The sequence below is a fragment of the Carassius auratus genome, chromosome 45 (genome assembly GCF_003368295.1).
Source record: "Carassius auratus strain Wakin chromosome 45, ASM336829v1, whole genome shotgun sequence".
In the NCBI taxonomy this organism is placed as follows: Eukaryota; Metazoa; Chordata; class Actinopteri; order Cypriniformes; family Cyprinidae; genus Carassius; species Carassius auratus.
In genome coordinates this window covers 2,161,761-2,172,023 of record NC_039287.1, presented here as the reverse complement: position 1 = coordinate 2,172,023, position 10,263 = coordinate 2,161,761, and positions in this window count along the sequence as shown.

Sequence of the window (10,263 nt, the reverse complement as noted above, 5' to 3'; positions counted from 1 at the left end):
AATCATGTCTCAGATTGCCATGCTTTCCAACGTCTGTCAATCTAAATCGACCAATAATCGATAAGGCATTGATGTAAGGGAGGGGTTAGAGGAGGATCACTCTGCGACCATGAGGTTCAGGTTTACTCCAGTTAGAACAAGTGAGAGGATGTCATTCACGATGGTTAAGCCCCACCCACCCTCACCTTCGTATTTTTGCCTTAAAGGTGTCATATGATGCTGCAAAAAAGAACATTACTTTGTGTATTTGCTGTAATGAAATGTGTTTATGTGGTTTAAGGTTCAAAAACACATTATTTTCCACATAATGTCCATTATTGTTCCTCCTCTATGCCCGGCCTTCTGAAACGCATCGATTTTTACAAGGCTCATCTATCTGAAAAGCGAGGTGTCCTCTGACTGGCCAGCCATCCAGCGCGTTGTGATTGGCCAAATGCCACAAGTGTGTGAGGGAAATGTTACGCCTCTTAACATATTGTGATTCCTTGTCCAGCAGGAGCAACAAGACATAAACATAGAACCCATTATAAACGTTATGTAAACATGATTTTTAGTCATGTTTTCTTTTGGAAAGCAAAAACAAAGTAGTTTTGCTTTCTAAAACGAAACAATGTCACACACCGCGGCCTTGAGTGAGCAGAAGCCGGAGGCCTGGAGTGAGCCGCAGCCAAGAGTGAGAAGAGGTGGGCGGCTTGAGAATGGCGCGGCAGGTGGATTCTACGAAGGAGCGTACCTTGGTCTTGCAGCAACCACATGTGACGACCCCGGGCTGGATGCCGTTTTGTACACGGTGAAAGCCGATTCAGCGATCCACAGTGCAAAGTTTATGTATTTCCTCAGTGACCAGCATGGATCTGCTCCAGGCATGACGATGCGAATATCGTATTCAATTGGAAGACTAAACAAAGTAGACCTTTATGTAAATGTAAACCTTTAGCTCTAGGTCGGATTCGACTCCGCTCTGACTATGACTGTTTTGCAACATATACTGTAAATACTTCCCATTTTTACAGATCACTGATCACTGGATCTTCCAACCAGATCATATTTCACTGAATAACAGGAACACAAAGTGATAGAGATGCTATAGGCATCTGTTTATATCTTAAAACCATGTTATAGTGCTGTCTTTTTAAATCTTCCACTTTATACTTCCGCTTACTCCACTTTATATTCTTCTATCAAATGTAAAATTATATGGCGACATTACAGTGATGAGAACAGTAATACTCTGAGGCTCCTTCTCAGCACACATCCAGCCTGCTTGGCTTATCTAACACTCACATGGAGCCTGCTGTGGAGAAAGTGTGAGTCTGCATATGATGAGTGCTGGGCATTTATGTCAAGTTTCTGAACTGCTGCTCCCTCTCTGGCCTCAGGGATGTAAAGCATTCATAGGAAGAGGAAGAGAAAGAGGGAGAAGGAAAGTGCTCCCTGATTAGAAAAGCTTAAGATAAGGAAGATGTTTCCAATGAAGTTGCTATATGTGACTAAGTACCCCTTAAAATAAATAAAGAAAATAATATATGATGAATAATGAGTTTTTTTTTTTTATATTTATGAAGCAACATTATTAGTGTAAAAATGAACAAACCAATGAACTGAAAAAACAATGTTTTGATGAAAAATCACATAAATATAAAAGCATCCAGAAGAGCACTTTTCTGATTTGAGGGGCACAAGTGATATAGCATAAGTTTTAAACATGAATTATTATTAATATTTTTACATGTATTTTAATGTAATTTTTTTATTGGATAACCTTCAAATTCTTTACCTGATGCATCAATTTTCTAGAATTTACTAGAAATTTTTAGAATTTTCAGGGTGAACTTTTATTCCTTTTACTATTCTTTCTCTTTGCTATGAAAAATATTTAATCATAACATTATATTTACCTCCAGCAATACCGTAATATTTCTTAACTATTTATTTTGGACAATGTTTGAAACTGTATTGATAGCACTTCTTATGTTATTGCCCCCTTAAGTTAAACCGGCTGTTGTATTTCTTATTTGGAAATCATATCTGCAAATGAATAAATGTAATAATATCAAGTTTTTGTCTTAATTATACATCTAAATATTTCTAACAATATCAGAGTGTAGCTATATAAGATACAATAGGTACGACAGTTTAAAAGGATTATATATTAGATCAGGAACATTTGGCAATGCATAATGATATACGTATCATACAGTTTGGGGTGAACTTTTTTTGTGAGCACAGAGCAAGATAAACCCTTCTAGTGAAATGCATACTGCATCGCTCACACCCTCTCCCATCTCTCCTCCACCTCTTCCCAGCCCGTCTGTTGTCATGTTCGCTCACAGACTGGATCAGTCAGGCTGTCGGCTCACACTTTCTGCTCAGGCGAGCACTGTTACGTAATGGGTTCTTTTTCAGTGAATAAGAAGGAAAAATGTCCCAGGGCGTTGTCTCGTCTCCTGAAAACCTGCCAGGAAACAAAGCTTACTCAGACTTGTTATTATGGCCACATACAGTAGTTTCTATTTACATTTCCTCTCAATCCCTTATCACAGTCCAATGTTACAGCATCCAAAAACAGAAAAACAAGCATCAGAAAAATTGCTCTGGCAGTGACCTGAGCAGAAATGAATTCAGTGGGGTATTTCATAATAATACATGATATTTCTCCAGAGATCAAGGATGAGTTAGCCCTCTGAGACACTGCGACACCAGAAAACTAGATTTCTTGAGTCTGGCAGCCCTGTTAAGAGGCCTCCATCTCTTAGTGCCCCTGAGGAACCCATGCAGCTGGGCAGAACCAGAATTTTCTAAGCTTAGCACAACCGACAGATGAAGGAGAAATGCTGTCTCTATTGTGGAAAGCTAGGTCACTTTAGCTTTGCCTGTCCTGAGTTGTCAGGAGGACAGGGGCCAGGGTGAGAACAGGAACCATACCCTGCTTGGTGACCTCAGGTTTGACAACCCAAGTTACTATCATCCAGGACAACCAACATCACCAAGTATGTGCCTTTGACTCTGGGGCCACTGGGAGTTTTATTGACTATGAGATGGCCAAAAATAACTGCCACTCAGCCAGTTATCCTCCAGAAACCCCTTAACATCATGGCAGTTGAGGGTTCAGGAGTAGTCAGTCAATGCAGTCCACCTCTCCAGCTACAGGTGGGGCAACACCAGGAATGGATACAGTTCTTTCTGATTCATTCTCCTAAGGTTCCTGTAATCATCGCCTTCCCTTGGCTGACTATACTCAACCCACACACTGACTGGTCTTGAGGGATTGTTAGAGCCTGGGTAACTGACTGCCAAGTTTCAGATAATGCCTTCTGCCATTCTTCCAAGCTATTAGAGACATTTCCAGAACCCTCACTAGACATCTCCAGGTGGAGATCTGCATCTATTTCTGAGACCCAATCCTCGGAGTTCATTGTTGTTTCTGAGATAGATTCACTCACAACAAAGTCTCTAGTTTATTGTCCTGAGTTATCCAGAGTTCCCAAGGAGTATGCAGAAGTTTTCAGTAAAGCCCAAGCTGCCACAATACCATCTCGCAGATGTTATGACTGTGCTATTGAATTGTTTCCTGGTACTTGCCCACCATGTGGAAGCTTCTATTCCCTCTCCTGCCCTTAGAGATTAACCAGGTATAAATCTAAAAGAAGCCCTAGAGAGTGGATTCATCGGTCCATCCACCCCACCTGCAAGGGCCGGATTTTCTTCATTAAAAGAAGGACATGGGTCTCAAACCCTGCAAATACATTATTATTGAGGTTTAAACCATATTAACATCAAGAAACAATACCCACTTCCTCTTATGTCTTTCAAGATCCTGCAGGGTGCTACTATCTTTACTAAACTTGACTTTCGTAATGGATACCATCTAGTAGAATCTGTGAGGGGGATGAGTGGAAGATGGCATTCACCACCCCCCGGGCCACTACGAATACCAGGTAATGCCATTCAGCCTGGTCAATGCCCTAGCTGTCTTCCAAGCTTGTATTTATGTTGTTCTTAGAAAAGTGCAAAAAATGAGTTTGTTTGGATCCTATAATGGATCCTTAAAGAAGAAAATTAAAATTATTGTCAATTTGATAAACCAGTTTTGGAAGTAGCATCTGCTGCTGAAAGAGACTTTGGCAATAGCATATCTTAATTTTTACTGCTGGCACCAACTCAATTCAGTTAATCTCTCAATACTCACTCATAGCTACTCTTAACTTGGCTGCATCTGAGCATGCTGAAAATTTAAGAGCAATGGCTTTTTAAACATGATTGAAGAGTTTCTGATGTTACTGAAGAGAATGGCATAGCCCGGTTAAATTTCTGGGGTCTTCCAAGAGCAGGAGACATGGAAACACTAGGTGCCACATAATCTCTGAGGTGATTTGGTGTATAAAGCTTGGGTATAAGTCTTCGCCCTCATTTCTAGCTCTGTCAATATGCTGCTGGTTGCCAGGGTTCATTTGTCATTTTAAAGAAGCTGTTAAAGTAGTTAACACTGATGCTAAATATGGCTGATGTGAATGTTCTTGGGCAGAATCTTCCATGTATCTGTGCATCTATGGGGTTTTGTAAATCCACAAACACAACTCAAATAGCTGAATCATTTTTAATCAGTTAATTTACATTAACTGTCTCAATGAACCGATTCACTGGAATGAATGAGACATGTGAAACTAATAATTATCCCATCTCAAACATTAAAAAAAACCATAGCTTTTCATCGTTGTATACCACTAAACAGTAGCTTGTTGTCAGAAAAGCTACACTATTTTGAAAGGAGCTAAACTAGTAACACCACTGAAAAATTGTTAGGTTAATATAATCACTATTTTTACTTAGTTTTACTTGAAATAGCTGTAAATGTCAAATCATAAGGGAGCTTTTACAACTATCTAAAATATGAATTAGTGTTAAAGCCACTACATTTCTGGCGTATGGGTGTTCTAAAATGACTGCCTATGGTGTTATATAAGTACAATCAGCGATAACAAGCATAATGTGTAACACTAGCAGACAAATGCTAAATCACATCTTGCATCCGGTCATTTGAGCCAGAAGCCAAAGGCAAGGTTTATACACTGCTGTGGTTTCACAGTGCACACACACACATACACAAAGGAAAATTCTCTGTCATTTTCTTTTTCCCTCTTTATTGTACACACACAAAGTCAAACATTTCTTTGGTTTGTTCTTGGGCACAAAGTGAATTTTTAGCAATTTCATTCAGTGCAGTAAGGGCTTCGCTCTCCAGACCCTGATAGCACGGGCTCTCATTTGGCAGAGAGTGAAAGGCAGAGCCCATATATGGAGTCTGTAGACCTCTCACTCTCAAAGCGTGCCTCAACTCTCATGCAGCTCTCGTGATGAAATATTAATTGAGCGTGCTCAAATTCACCCTGCACGTTTCCAGCATTTTTAAAGTGGCACAGAATTAGGTTAGGTTTTCATCTGGTGATCGTCAAATGCATAGGGCCGCTATAGTTCTGTCACACTAACTTAATCCATTTGTATTGCATTACTTTGTGACTCCTGTAGGGCTGCCCTCGACTAAAGATTTTTCTTGTCAAACTAGTATTCATTTCATTTTAAGCATTAGTCGACTAATCGCACGTTTATTAATAACCATATAAATCATGCTAATGATCCTTTCATTGCTTACATAACTTAATAAACACTCAAGCGTATACATAGCTTGCCACAGCACTGGCAGAAGTAATGATTATGAATGTGTCAGGGAAGAACAGTAAGATTAAACTGCATTATATTTTGATCATCTATTGATAAACTAGGGTTTTTCTTCTTAAAATAACCATGTCATGTTTTATAGTGTCTTTATAGAGAAGCAAACACACACAGGATGAGTTTGAATGAAACCCGTTAGGCTCTAGATAAAAATATTAGAGGATATAACTTCGAAAGATCATTACAATAAATGCATTTTGTCAGCTGAAAAATCCTTCAAGGCCTCATTTTCATCCCTCTAAAAAATCCCATTAAATATGGTGCTGCACTGACTGAGATCTATTAGCAAAAGAAAAAAACAAAATGTCTAAATTACATATTTGTAATGACAGATATATGTTTGAGTTCTGTTTTGAGTTGGACTGAGTTTTGCACTGTGTTAGTTTCCCATGTTTCCTTTCATCCCTACAGTGTTTTTATTCAGTTTAACTCAGTTTGTATGCGGTTGTTTATGGGTATAAATTGCACAAATTGTGTAATGTACCTGTCATGATTATGAGCTTATTTGTCTTATTCAAACTCTCTCACGTTAGCGGAAGTTTCGTGAATCTTTCTGAATGACTCAATAAGAACTGATTTATAACTCATTTGTTTGCGAACCACCTTGTGCAGCTTTTTTTTTTTTTTGACTCCTTCAGAAGAGTCTGAGGAGTTGACTATCAATAATTCATGTTGTTTTTATCTCACTTTTATAAACATGTTTGATATAAACCAGAATCCTCAGGATCCCTACATACTGTATCGCTGCTTCCCACCCACATTGCCTCATTATCCACTGAAGGTCTGAATAAACCATATATGGTATATTAAAAATGTGTTTTGAAATGCTGCCGCAGCATTCCAGTTCACACAGATTTTTGCAAGACTGCATCATTCTTCTGCATAACTTTAAGATATATAAATCTATGGCAGATAGGCACGTTAAATTAATTACATGCAAACTCCTACAATATGAACACTGAAGATGAGTTGTAAAACAAAACAGGACACTTAAAGAAGCTTAACCTTGAGTGAGTGGGTGAGAAATGGTGGAAGGACAGTGCCTGGAGCAAAGAAACTAGTGAGACATGCAGCCTCAGTCTGGTCATGAGATTTCATCACTCTAAAAATACATCCTCTCAAGAGCCCAAAGAGCTTTTCTGTGCTATCAGTCTGTGTGTGTGTGTGTGTGTGTTGAATAATAAAGTGTGAGAGATGACAAAGCGTGCACAGTACACATATTGTCCTCAGGACAAACTTGGTACCATCACATAATTTGGACTCCGCCCCTTTTGTGTAAAGAATGAATTATGCTGGGCTCTTCTGTAGTTCACTTTGCTGTCCATTAAAGGGACGTTTCACACAAAACATTGCTGTCCCAAATGTATGACTTTCTACAAATGAACACAAACAACGATTTTTAGAAAATAATTAATCTCTTTAACTCCATATAATGTAAATTAATTGTAACCCAAAAGCTAATGCTTCAAAAACCACACAAAGTGAACATGACAGTAACACATATGATCCCAGTGCATGAATCAATGAACTTGCAGAGCTGCAAAAATAGGCCTATTACTTATACAACAGTTCATTAAACATTAAGGTAATTATAATAATTGAATATATTTTTTACTCTGTTTTACCAGCAAAAATATAGTTCCAAACAAATCAGAACAGCCAGTGTCTTCAGTGGCACATTCATAAACACAGTGGCCACTCGCTTTGTTCATGAATGAAGCTGGTTAAAGATTAGAGAATTTACATTTTTAGTTGGAGTATCCCTTTCATTCTCCAGTTTAAACATCTGTAAAAAAAAGAAATCTCATGTTATGTTCTGAAGAATCCAATTTTTGTGAAATACTGTCAGTTTAGGTCTCAAAACTTTAAAAAGGCAATTTTAAGTGCTTCAAAAACGACTCTACACTTCTGTTGCAACGTGACATCAAATGGATGAATATATTTGGCACATTATGGTTGCTTTACTAGCAAAACATTATTTACAAAGAAGTCAAATGAATGTAGAGATCAATAACTAAAATGAAGAAAATAACAACTGGAAAATTATACAGTTCCATTCATTTACTGAATACTGTTATCCTGTCTTCCCTTCTGTTTCTTTTGATGTCACATGATATTTAAATTTAATAAAGTCTCTTAAATCACATCACAATCATTCTGTATCCAACAAGGGAAGGGTAAGATGTGAGGCAAGTTAATTCGAGTGTGTTTCTAGTGAATTCTAGTGTCTAAAAGCCACATAACTTCAAATTAACACTGATGATGAATAAAATTGAGTGATCTTTGTTCTGATGCCAACTTCAACTTTATTTATTTATATAGCACATTTAATAGCGAATAAATTACCCAAAGTGCTTCACAATAAAACTGTAAACACAAAAATATATAATTCAGTTCACACACACCTAGGGAAATTCTCCAAGTCTATCAAACGGCATAGTTGTCGCTGACTAATCCCTGCATAAAGCAAATTATAATAGTCTAATCTTGAAGTAATAGATGCATGAATAATGATCTCCATGTCTTTAAACATAAGAAAGGGCTTAAACCGATCAGTTTCAGTTGATATAAACTGCTTTTCACAGCAGATTTTATCTGTTTTTCAAAACTAAGGGTGAACTGATTGTAAAACCCAGAATCCTCATTGCACAGTTAAACCTAAGGGAGCGATACTGGAGCTATTATATTTTTCACTTTTGGTGAGCCAAATTTTACTGTCTCTGACTTCCGTTCATTAAGCTGAAGAAAAATTATTTGAAAAACAAATTTTGATCTCATTTAAACAACCCAACAATGTCTTCAGCGACTGCTCATTCCCAGCTTTTACTGGTACAACTATGTTCATACACGATATATTGAAGTGGTGACAGATGGATCCCAGGTGGTACATGTACAATGAAAACAAAATAGGTCCCAAAATAGGTCCTTGAGGAAGACCATTTTTAATGACACCACAGAGGATGAGATATTAGCTAAATTAACAGAGAATGGTCTATCCTGAAGATATGAATTTAACCATTTTAAAGCTGTCCCACGAATACCAACCTCATACTCCAGACATTCTGTAAGAATCGAGTGATCAATGTCTTGGCACTGAGATCCAACATAATTAAGACAACCACTATCCCAGAATCAGCTGCCATCAGCAAATCATTTACAACTTTTACCAAAACAGTCTCTGTACTGATTAGCTCTAAAACCAGATTGAAATTGATCGAAGACATCATTCTCTAATAAATACGGGTTTATTTCGGAGAGAACTATCTTCTCTAAAACTTTAGATAAAAACGGTAACTAAGAGATAGGACGGAAGTTATTCAGATCAGTAGAATCTAGGCCTGGTTTCTTAATTAGGAGTGAAATCACTGACCCTCACCCACTGATGCAATTAATCTATTATGAGTATATGAAATCATGAAATAATAGTTTTTTTCCTAGTTAATGCATGTTAATACCTATTTTATGCAGCATAATATTAAACAAATAACGAAGATTGGAGACATATGTCTCTATGGAAACTTACATTTTGCCCTACATGCTTTTTGTCTGTGTTTTCCTGAGGTTATCAAACTGAAGTGCAGGTTAATGTTTGGCTTGTAATCTCTTTGATGTGTGAAAGCGCAATTTAAGTAAATGGGTCAATAGCCACAGCAATAATAAAAGTCATCTGTGAAAAAAAGGTAATGCACTGTGGTAACCAAACACTTGGAACTTCAGCCTACAGATAAATAACCTGTCTCACTGTCTTCCTAATATTAGGAATAATCAGGGAATGATGTTGGGAACTGCTTGAAAAATGTATCTTTAAAACAGACACACTGAACATTAAACTAATAAAAGTGTTAAAAGAAAGAAGCAAAGGTATTTGCCTTGTTTTCAACTTGACTGCACAGTCCTATAAATGTGTGGTTGTTGGGAAACAAATTATATTTAAATCAGGCTGAAACTGTATTTTAATTAAATATGAGTGAAATAGGGAATAATATACTGCCGTTCAAAAAAAGAGCTTTACATTAATATCATCTTTTTTATCAAAGGACTTTATACTCAAGAATCCAGAATCCTTAATCACAATTGGCACAAAAACATTAAGTGCACAGTGTTTTCACTGATAATAATAAGATATGTTTCCTGAGCAGCAAATCAGCATTTTTAGAATGATTTCTTAAGGATCATGTGACACTGATGACTGTGGAGTAATGATGCTGAAAATTCAGCTTTGCATCACAGAAATAAATAGCATTTTAAAACATTGTATTTTTAATAAAGAAATGCAGCCTTGGTCATCATAAGAGATATCTTTAAAAACAAAAAAATAAATATTTTTTGAATAGCAGTACTGGCAGAAACTTTTTGCATTTTGCAGTCGTATTGTGCAGTAACAGCATCTACCAGCAGGAGCTAATGGGGACATGCAAATAAGTAAAACCGTGTCACCCTGGATGAGATAAAATTAGACAAAGCTTAAGGAAAAAACACTGTGCTGTTTTATTCATTGTTGCACATCCCATGTGAACAGGAACTGTAATA